We start from the raw sequence: 8147 nt of genomic DNA, 5'->3' as shown, positions 1-8147 counted from the left end.
AATCCACTTCGGCGCCTAATTTCGCACGGGCGAGCATGATGCGCAAAGGCTAATTTTGGAGTGCCGGCTTATAGGGAGTGACCCTCACAAACTTGTACAAATGAACACAAAGGCAAGCAAGCATGATCATTTGTGTCATGTCCAAGGCCATAGGTCTCGATCATTATGTCTAAAACATGAAATCTCAATCATCGACTCGAAAGTCGGGTACTATAACATATATGTCATGATCCTTTTCTCAATCAATGTGGGAATGCATCCCTACCAATATGCAATATGTTTCAAGCATGTAAAGGTTTACAACTTTTTATCCTAGCAAGGATAGTTCTATATCTCATGCATAACCATGGGAAGTTATAAGTGTTTACTATTTTCTCTATAGTATGTAAGATAACAATTTATTAATGTCATATTCAAAGAATATGAGGATGTCAACCAGGTTCATATTTCATGTCATGCATGTGCCTTGCTATATAAGCCTCTACCATATAGAAAAGAAAGTTCATCATGCAAGCACTTACTTCTCATTTGACTAAGCAATTTTACACATTTGCCATCATGTCTTAATCAAATTGTTCCATTGAGCTTGTAATGTTGAATGCACATGATAGCGCAACTATGTACCTACATATAGCATGCATGAGAGTAGTTTACCAAAGTACTAGAACAAGAAAAAGAATAGGTTTCCAGGCAGCTCATGTATCATGACATATATGTATTTTATCTCACATAACTCTACTACATAGAGGATATGAATCTTCATGTGAAGTATGACCAAATCATATGCTCAAAAATTCAAGAATGCCACAAGGTGCATATTAAACTCTTTATTAAGTCCTATAACATAATAGGAGATATAGATGGAGTTCACCCATTTCGGTGAGGTCAAATCCACCGGATAACCTTCGAAAACTTGATCATTTTCTAAATGAAGTTGTCCTCTAAACTTCTAACACCCTAAGAAAAATTTCCATGGGTTTACTAACTTTTAAAAAACTTACCACGAAATTCATTAAAAATCAAGCAGAAATTAGGTGAAAATTACCTTAATCCGAGACAAGCTTGTGCAAAGCCCAAATCAATATAATGGAGCTTCAAAAGCAACCTACAAGAGTGTTCAACACTTATCAATTCCACTCCAAAAGCTCACAAAAGAAAAGCCCCAAATCAAATCCTAGTTTCTACAAAACTAGATTTTCTACCAAAATCTCTTGTAAATCTCCCAAATAGAGAGTACTAGGATGCTACTAACCTCAAATCGAGCTCCAAACCAAGTTATGAGGTGCTAGGGTTGAAGTTGATCCTCAAACAAACTCCTCCCTTCAATCTCAAGCTCCCCTCCAAGGCCTAGATGCTTGTATCTAAAGAGGAGAGGAAGAAAAAAGAGATCAAACCCAAAGATTAGAGGGTTAGGGAAAGAAATCTAAGAGAGATAAGAGAAAGAGCTCACCTCTTCTTTTCTCTTTAACTTCAGCACAAAGAGAACAATAAGAGGGATAAGGGGATATATTACATGATGTAACAATATTCCCTAAGACCCCTCAAAAACTCAAAAATTACAAAACTGCACGAAACAATTTCTGCAGCATTGGGTACTGGTACTCGGCAGTTCGGGTACCAGAGACCCAGTCTCGCAAAACTCGAACGTTAGTAATTTTGGTTTTCTATTGCGTTCTGGTACGAGCCCGATGTAGTACCAGTACTCGGTTTCGTATCGGTACACATAGCCGAGTTCCGCAAAACCCAAGAGCTATCAAATCCAACACTCAACTGGGTTCCGGTACCCCAAATCCCATACCAATGCCAAATACAAAAACTGCAGTTTGACAGATTTTGATCTCCAGAGTCCGTTTTCGCGCTTATTAGGCCTCAAAAACACTCCTAAGCTCTCCAAACTCAGTCAAATCCTTCAGAATAGTATAAAAGCACTATTCTCTCACTAGAACTCCGTATTTTGTAGAAGTTCAGTGTGCTACATAGTTACACTATTTCTCCTCCCAAAGAACACTCTTTAAGATGAAAATTACACTCTTTAAATGAAGGTTACACTATTTGGGAGATAGTTATATTATTTCTCCTCCCAAAGAGTACCCTTTAAGATAAAAATTACACTCTTGAAACGAAAGTTGTATTATTTGGGAGATAATTACACTTTCTCCTTTCAAATAGTGCAATTTTTGTTTTAAAAAATGTAATTTTTATTTTAAAGGGTGCAGTTTATATCTCAAAGAATGCAACTTACATCTATAATAGTGCAACGTTCTTTTAAAATAATGTATCTTTTTTTTAACAGTGCAACTTCATCTTCTTCTTCCTTCTTCTCTAATTATTCTTTCTTATTCTCTAGTTTTTATTTTTAGTTAATTTTTTTTTATTGTAAGCAAATAAAAATGCTTGACTAGATATACTCCCGTACACCCCCGCCTTCCTTGCCTTTGACCTCGCTAAGGCCGCGCTCGCCGCCGCCCAGCGCTTTTTTTGGCGTCGTCACGTTCTCTTTCGTCTCCACCTCGCTCGTCGTCGGCCCTAGATGGGAGCAATGGGTCGTGTGCCCTCTCCATCGCAAGCGAGCTTCTTGGCACTGAGAAGCGCTTCCTTTTTTTCGTCGTCGGCAATGGTGAGGACGATGAGTTTCCAGAAGTGGGTTTGGTAGGTGAAAAATCTGCTACAGTGGAGGTAGAGGTGGAGGTGGAAGTGGAGATGGAGATGAGTCGCAAAGGGCCGCAGAGGCGGCGGAGGAGGTTTGAAGAGAAAAAAAGAGGATCACAACGTAGCTCGGCGGGGTCGGAGATGAGAAGAGCGGGAGGTGAGCGGGAGGTGGTCAAGGGCACATGGGGTGGAGGCGAGGAGGGGCGTCCCAAAGGGAGGCGGCAAATCAGCCTTGGTAGGGTCGGAGGTAAGGAGGGCGGGTAGTGGGCGAGAGTGGGGGGGATGGGAGGGGCAAAGGCGAGGCGGGCGGCCTCGTCTCCACCTCCACCTTCATCTCTCTCTTCGGAGAGGAAAAAAAAAGAGAGAGAGAAAGGAATAAGGGTATTTTGGTCAGTTTTCTAAAAATTTGGAATGAATCTGCAAAATCGAAAAGGAGGCCCAATTTTGCAAAAGCTCAAAACTTGTGAATTTTTTATACAAATTGGCCTTATAAATATTCATAAATTTATTTGTGATAAATTTATAAAAATTAAAGTATCATAAATTAAAATGAATTCTTAGCAATAAGAGATGTTTTATTTAATAGACTTTTTGTGTTGACTTAGAGTCTACTATTACTTATCGCACTTCTTATTTAATTATTTGTTTATTTTCGAAAAAATAATAACTAGAGTTCCTTGTATTAGCTGTCGCCACTCATGTGCTCTCCCTGCCTTCTCCCAAACATCACTCTCCCTATCCTCTCCCTCTTCCCCTCGACATGCTTTGGCCAACGAGCTCCTTGCCGGTGAACTCATAGGCGACGAGCTCCTCCCCGAAATCTCTTTGCCTGCGAGCTTCTTACTATCATTATCCTCACTGGTGAGCCCCTCGTGGCTGATCTCCTCGCCGGTAAGTTGCTTGCCGTTGATTGCCTTGCCGGCAAGCCGCTTGCTACCGATCACCTCGCGGCGACCTTGTTACTATCGTTGTCCTCGCCGATGCCCTTCGTCATTGATCTCCACACAAGAGAAAGGTCCTCCTTCCCTTCACCTCCTCTCTCTCTTTATCTCAATTGCACAAAATTCTATAATTCATGCATGAATCTACTTGTTTCTTGAAGTAATTTAGAAACCTGAATGATGATTTCATGTGGTTGCTTCATTTGCTGTGGTTAATGATCTTGTTTTGGTTGTTGAGTTTTGCATGCCCATGTTTTTGATTTATGCTTCTTTGAGGGTCATGAATAATACCCCATTAATTAAGCCTTCAGAATAAGAATAACCAAAAGGGAAATAGTTGATCCGATTTCATAACATTTTTTTTTTATTTTTTGAGATACTAGTTCTTTTTATTTTTATCTGCACTGCAAAGAGAAGCTTATTGGGCATGGTAGAAGGAATGGGAATAACAACTTTTAACAACACTATTCAAATAACATTATATTTTACAGCAAGGTTTAAAATGTCTCTTGTCCAAAATGCTTCTTGTCCATATACTTGTTTTAGAGGATTTTTTGAGAAATTGCGTGCCCTTCGAGTTAAATTGGTGAATTTCTAGAAACCCAATTACATGATATCTTTGATTAATTAGTGAACATTCTTTGATTAATTAGTGAACATTACTACACTATTTTTATGACGGTTAATATGTTAGCCTACATGATACAAAGGATTTTGATTCATATGTGCATTCATTTGTGCTGATTGCTTCCCGTGAAGTCAGTCATAGCCGTATCAATAGGCTTGAGCTTGTCTTCACTCTTGTCCAACTTCTTGAAAAATGACGTAGGCATGATGTTGACCATGGCCCAGCTGTCGATCATTACACAGCCTCTAGGCCGTCCTTCTATTAGAGTCATGATATATAAGGGTCGGATAAATTTGGTTCATAGGGCCGATGGCTTTTCAAATACTATCGTATTGGCCACCTTTACATCTTCGAGTTGGAGCTGGGCAACGGCCAGCTCCTCCTTATATTGAAGTTCCTCCTCAATCTCTACTGATTCTGTCGTGAACAAACATGGCAGAGCGTACACTATGCTTATGTCCGCTGAACTTTCTTCGGTTGCAACTTCTCGGGTCTTTTATTTTTTCTCCTCGGATTCTTTTGCCATTTTAGCCGAATATTCACTCTTTGACCTCACATCTCTCTCCTTGGGTGGCCATCGCTCCTGCTTGATGAAGGTCTCAAGGGACGTGATTTTCTTCTCTAGCTCATTGTGGGTGATCTTCTCCATTGGCTCTGCTGCAACCGATTGCTTTATTTTGGACTTCAACCATAGGATGGGATTTGAGTCGCTTGCATCATCGCCATTCTTCATAGGTCGAGGGGGGCAGCCACTGCGCAGGCTGTTTCTACGTGTTCGACCTCATCCTTTTCGCTTCTTCCCAATGATTTCTCATTTCGGCTTAAATCCTCTGTTGTTGCCATTTTTGTGTCTTCGTCAGTGCCAGCCCATACCATCTAGCCGGCACCCTTGCCATGACCCATTGGTCAGTCGGCACGTTAGCTGGTATCTTTACCATCTTGAGGTGTTCCCTCAAGATTTTTCTTCTCTCCCAAGGTCTCAGCCATGGCTAAATGATGAGTTTATTCACAAACCTCCAACCAAGAAATTTTATGTCCCCCTCGATCATTCCTTCAAATTTCGGTTCGGATCTTGGCTTTGGCTGTTGGTGCCATGCAGGCTGCTATTTCAGGTGCCTCTGCGCTAGGTGCCGAAGGGTTGTCTTGGGTGATCCTCTCGGCCCATCTTCTCTTATGTCTAGTAATACTCATCAGGACCTTCTGAATCGGTGGGTCCTTCATGCCTTTGGCAGAGTTTAGGTCTTCTTCAAAATTGTTAGAGGCCTCTTCCAAGCATTCATCGGAGTAGCCGATGGCATCAGGTACCTCCCACTCTGCAAGGAAGGCTATGAACTTGTTCCACTCACAGTACACCTTATTCTCGCGTATGATGGCTTTCCAGTCCTAACACGTCATTTGGCCTTGTACTTGATGCAAAACTGAAGCATTCTTCCTGTCTTGTCCACATCCTCTTAAAATTTCTCCTTTTGGAGTGGTTTTTTTTTTCTTTATGTCCACTATGTTGACCTGTGAGAGAAAGGGATTTTGGTCAACTTTTATATTACTTTTATTTTCTTACTCGGCAAATACTAGACAATCCTCATTTAATTTTTTTTAATTTGCCTTTTAAAGGTTGTGCAGTCATTAGTACTGTGGCTCCATGATTGGTACTACTTGCAATATTTTCTTTTTTTTAGTTCCTCTCTAGATATAACGCTTGACCTTCTTCGAGCTTGATCCTGCCATCCTTATATAACTGATCGAATATTTGATTGGTTTTGTTGACGTCAAAGGAATAGATGTACGTTACCATTCATGCTTTTATTTCGCTGGCCTTTGCTAGCCTGAGCAATGCACATTTATAGGATTGATGGTTTTTCACCATTTCAGCCGCATACACCTCGGCCTCATCAGCCGAGTCTTCTATCTAGTTGGAGTTGTTCAGCTCATCTTGAGCTGATCCCTCTTCAATAAAAGAGACATTCTTCTCTTTCTCCTTACTTTATTCCTTGTTTCGGCTCCAACACGGCCGATCCTCCCTATTTTATTTTCTAAATTGTTTGTATTGGGCGACTCGAACATCCAAATCGAACAGATTGAGAAAATATTTATCTTCAAAATTGTCTTTTATCTTAAAATGCAAATCATTAAATACTATCTTTGTGAAACTCAGATTTCGGTATCCTTACAAAGTATTGGTTTCTAGCTGTTTTGAAATAGTTCAAATATTCTTCAACCATTTCCCTCAACGTTTGTCGATACAAGGCCAAGTCAGCCACTGATAATTTAGGTTCATACCTATAAAATTGCTCATGAAAATTATGTTCCAATTTGTCCCAACCGCAGACAGAATTGGTGGGTAGACTAGTGTACCATGTGAATGTCATCTTAGTTAGCGACGTATTAAACAAACAAAGTTTCAAAAATAGGTAAGCAGCCGCTTCTCTCCAATGGGTCGTGAACCGAGCAACATGCACCACATTATTCTTGGTCTCTTTGCCCGAGAACTTGTCGAATTTCGATATTTTCCAATTTGCCCAGTATGGATGCTCTGCATTGATATTAGCTGGATACGGGAATCTAAATACAGGTCGCATTGCCGACCTTGCCCCTACACCAAATGTATTTTGGATTGTCTTATTTATTTGAGCATATAGCTCATTATTCCCTATTGCTGGAGCAGAAGCTGGGTTGGAGGCACATTTGGCTATGGAGGCTGTCCGTAATTTTGTATTGTAGGGTTAAGTCCCTATGATACGTTGGGGCCTTGCCCCCAACTCTTACATCCATATTTTGGGACTGATAGGCTAGCTAGCAAAGGAGATGGAGAAGGTAAACCCACGCAATCTCTAGCTGTGGGCCGGTGTTTATATTTGGCGGCCTGTAGGCAAGCTAAAAAGACGCCATTTGGGGTTGTGCTTGTGTGACCACCGGCATGATAGGACTTTGTGGTAACGGCGCAGTTAGAGGTCCTCGTGGACCTCCGTAAGTTTGCTTATTTTGGCGCTAGTTGTCCAATTCGAACAATGTTTTCTTTGGAGGTCGTGATGACTGCCAATACTTCTTCGTTTAGTCGAGCGGTACTTTGATGACTATTTTGATCAAAGTTTGCAGGACTCAGGTCATTTGGTCGAGTGCCTAAGTTAGACTCGGCTCCTGATGAGCAGAGTGTCTACTACACTCACACCCAGCCGGTAACACTGCTTGATGCTCATCGCATTTTCGGCGCTACTAGCCGGGTCATTCCTTGAAGGCCTGGGAATAACCCTATTTCAAAGGGTCATTGCGTTATCATCAGCCATGAGACAAAAATTAGGATTATCTAAGTGTGTTCCATCGGGCGTGACAAAAATTGCTGCGAGCCGAAAACACAGACTGGAAGGGCCGGTGACAGGGTCAAATTCTTCTTCGGGAAGCGACTCGGAAGGTGGGTCGGCTCCTAATGATGACTCTCGAATGCACACCAGGCTAGTCAAGTGATCGACTCAGGAGGGATCTTCCTAACCGAGTTCGGACACTAATATATTAACGATTCGGCTGAATGAGTTGAGTGACTTCAATATATTTCAAGAAAAAAATTTGGAATGCAGGGATTGTTACAAAGATTAGTCAAAATAGCAATAAAATCTACGACGCTAACAAGAAAATCTACTATAACATGCTACTCGTAGTAAAACGATAAGAGCAGATAAATATAAGATTTGAAATTGCAGTGATCTCTTGTATGTAGCGAAAGATGCTCTTTGCATGTGTGATTTCCTTACTTATATCGTTGCCTGCGATTATTGGATGTTGGTTTATTTCGGCCACGTCCTTATTCTATCGAGTTATGCCACGACCATTTCTTCCTATGTTTTCGACTCCACCTAAAACTATTTTCTCGTTTCAGGTATCCTTTTCTTAACTCTAGGTGTACCATGTGTTGCTTCGTATTTGTTTCTTTTGCTTTG

This window comes from Ananas comosus, linkage group 18 (assembly GCF_001540865.1).
Source record: "Ananas comosus cultivar F153 linkage group 18, ASM154086v1, whole genome shotgun sequence".
Lineage (NCBI taxonomy): Eukaryota > Viridiplantae > Streptophyta > Magnoliopsida > Poales > Bromeliaceae > Ananas > Ananas comosus.
Note: the sequence above shows the minus strand (reverse complement) of the source record.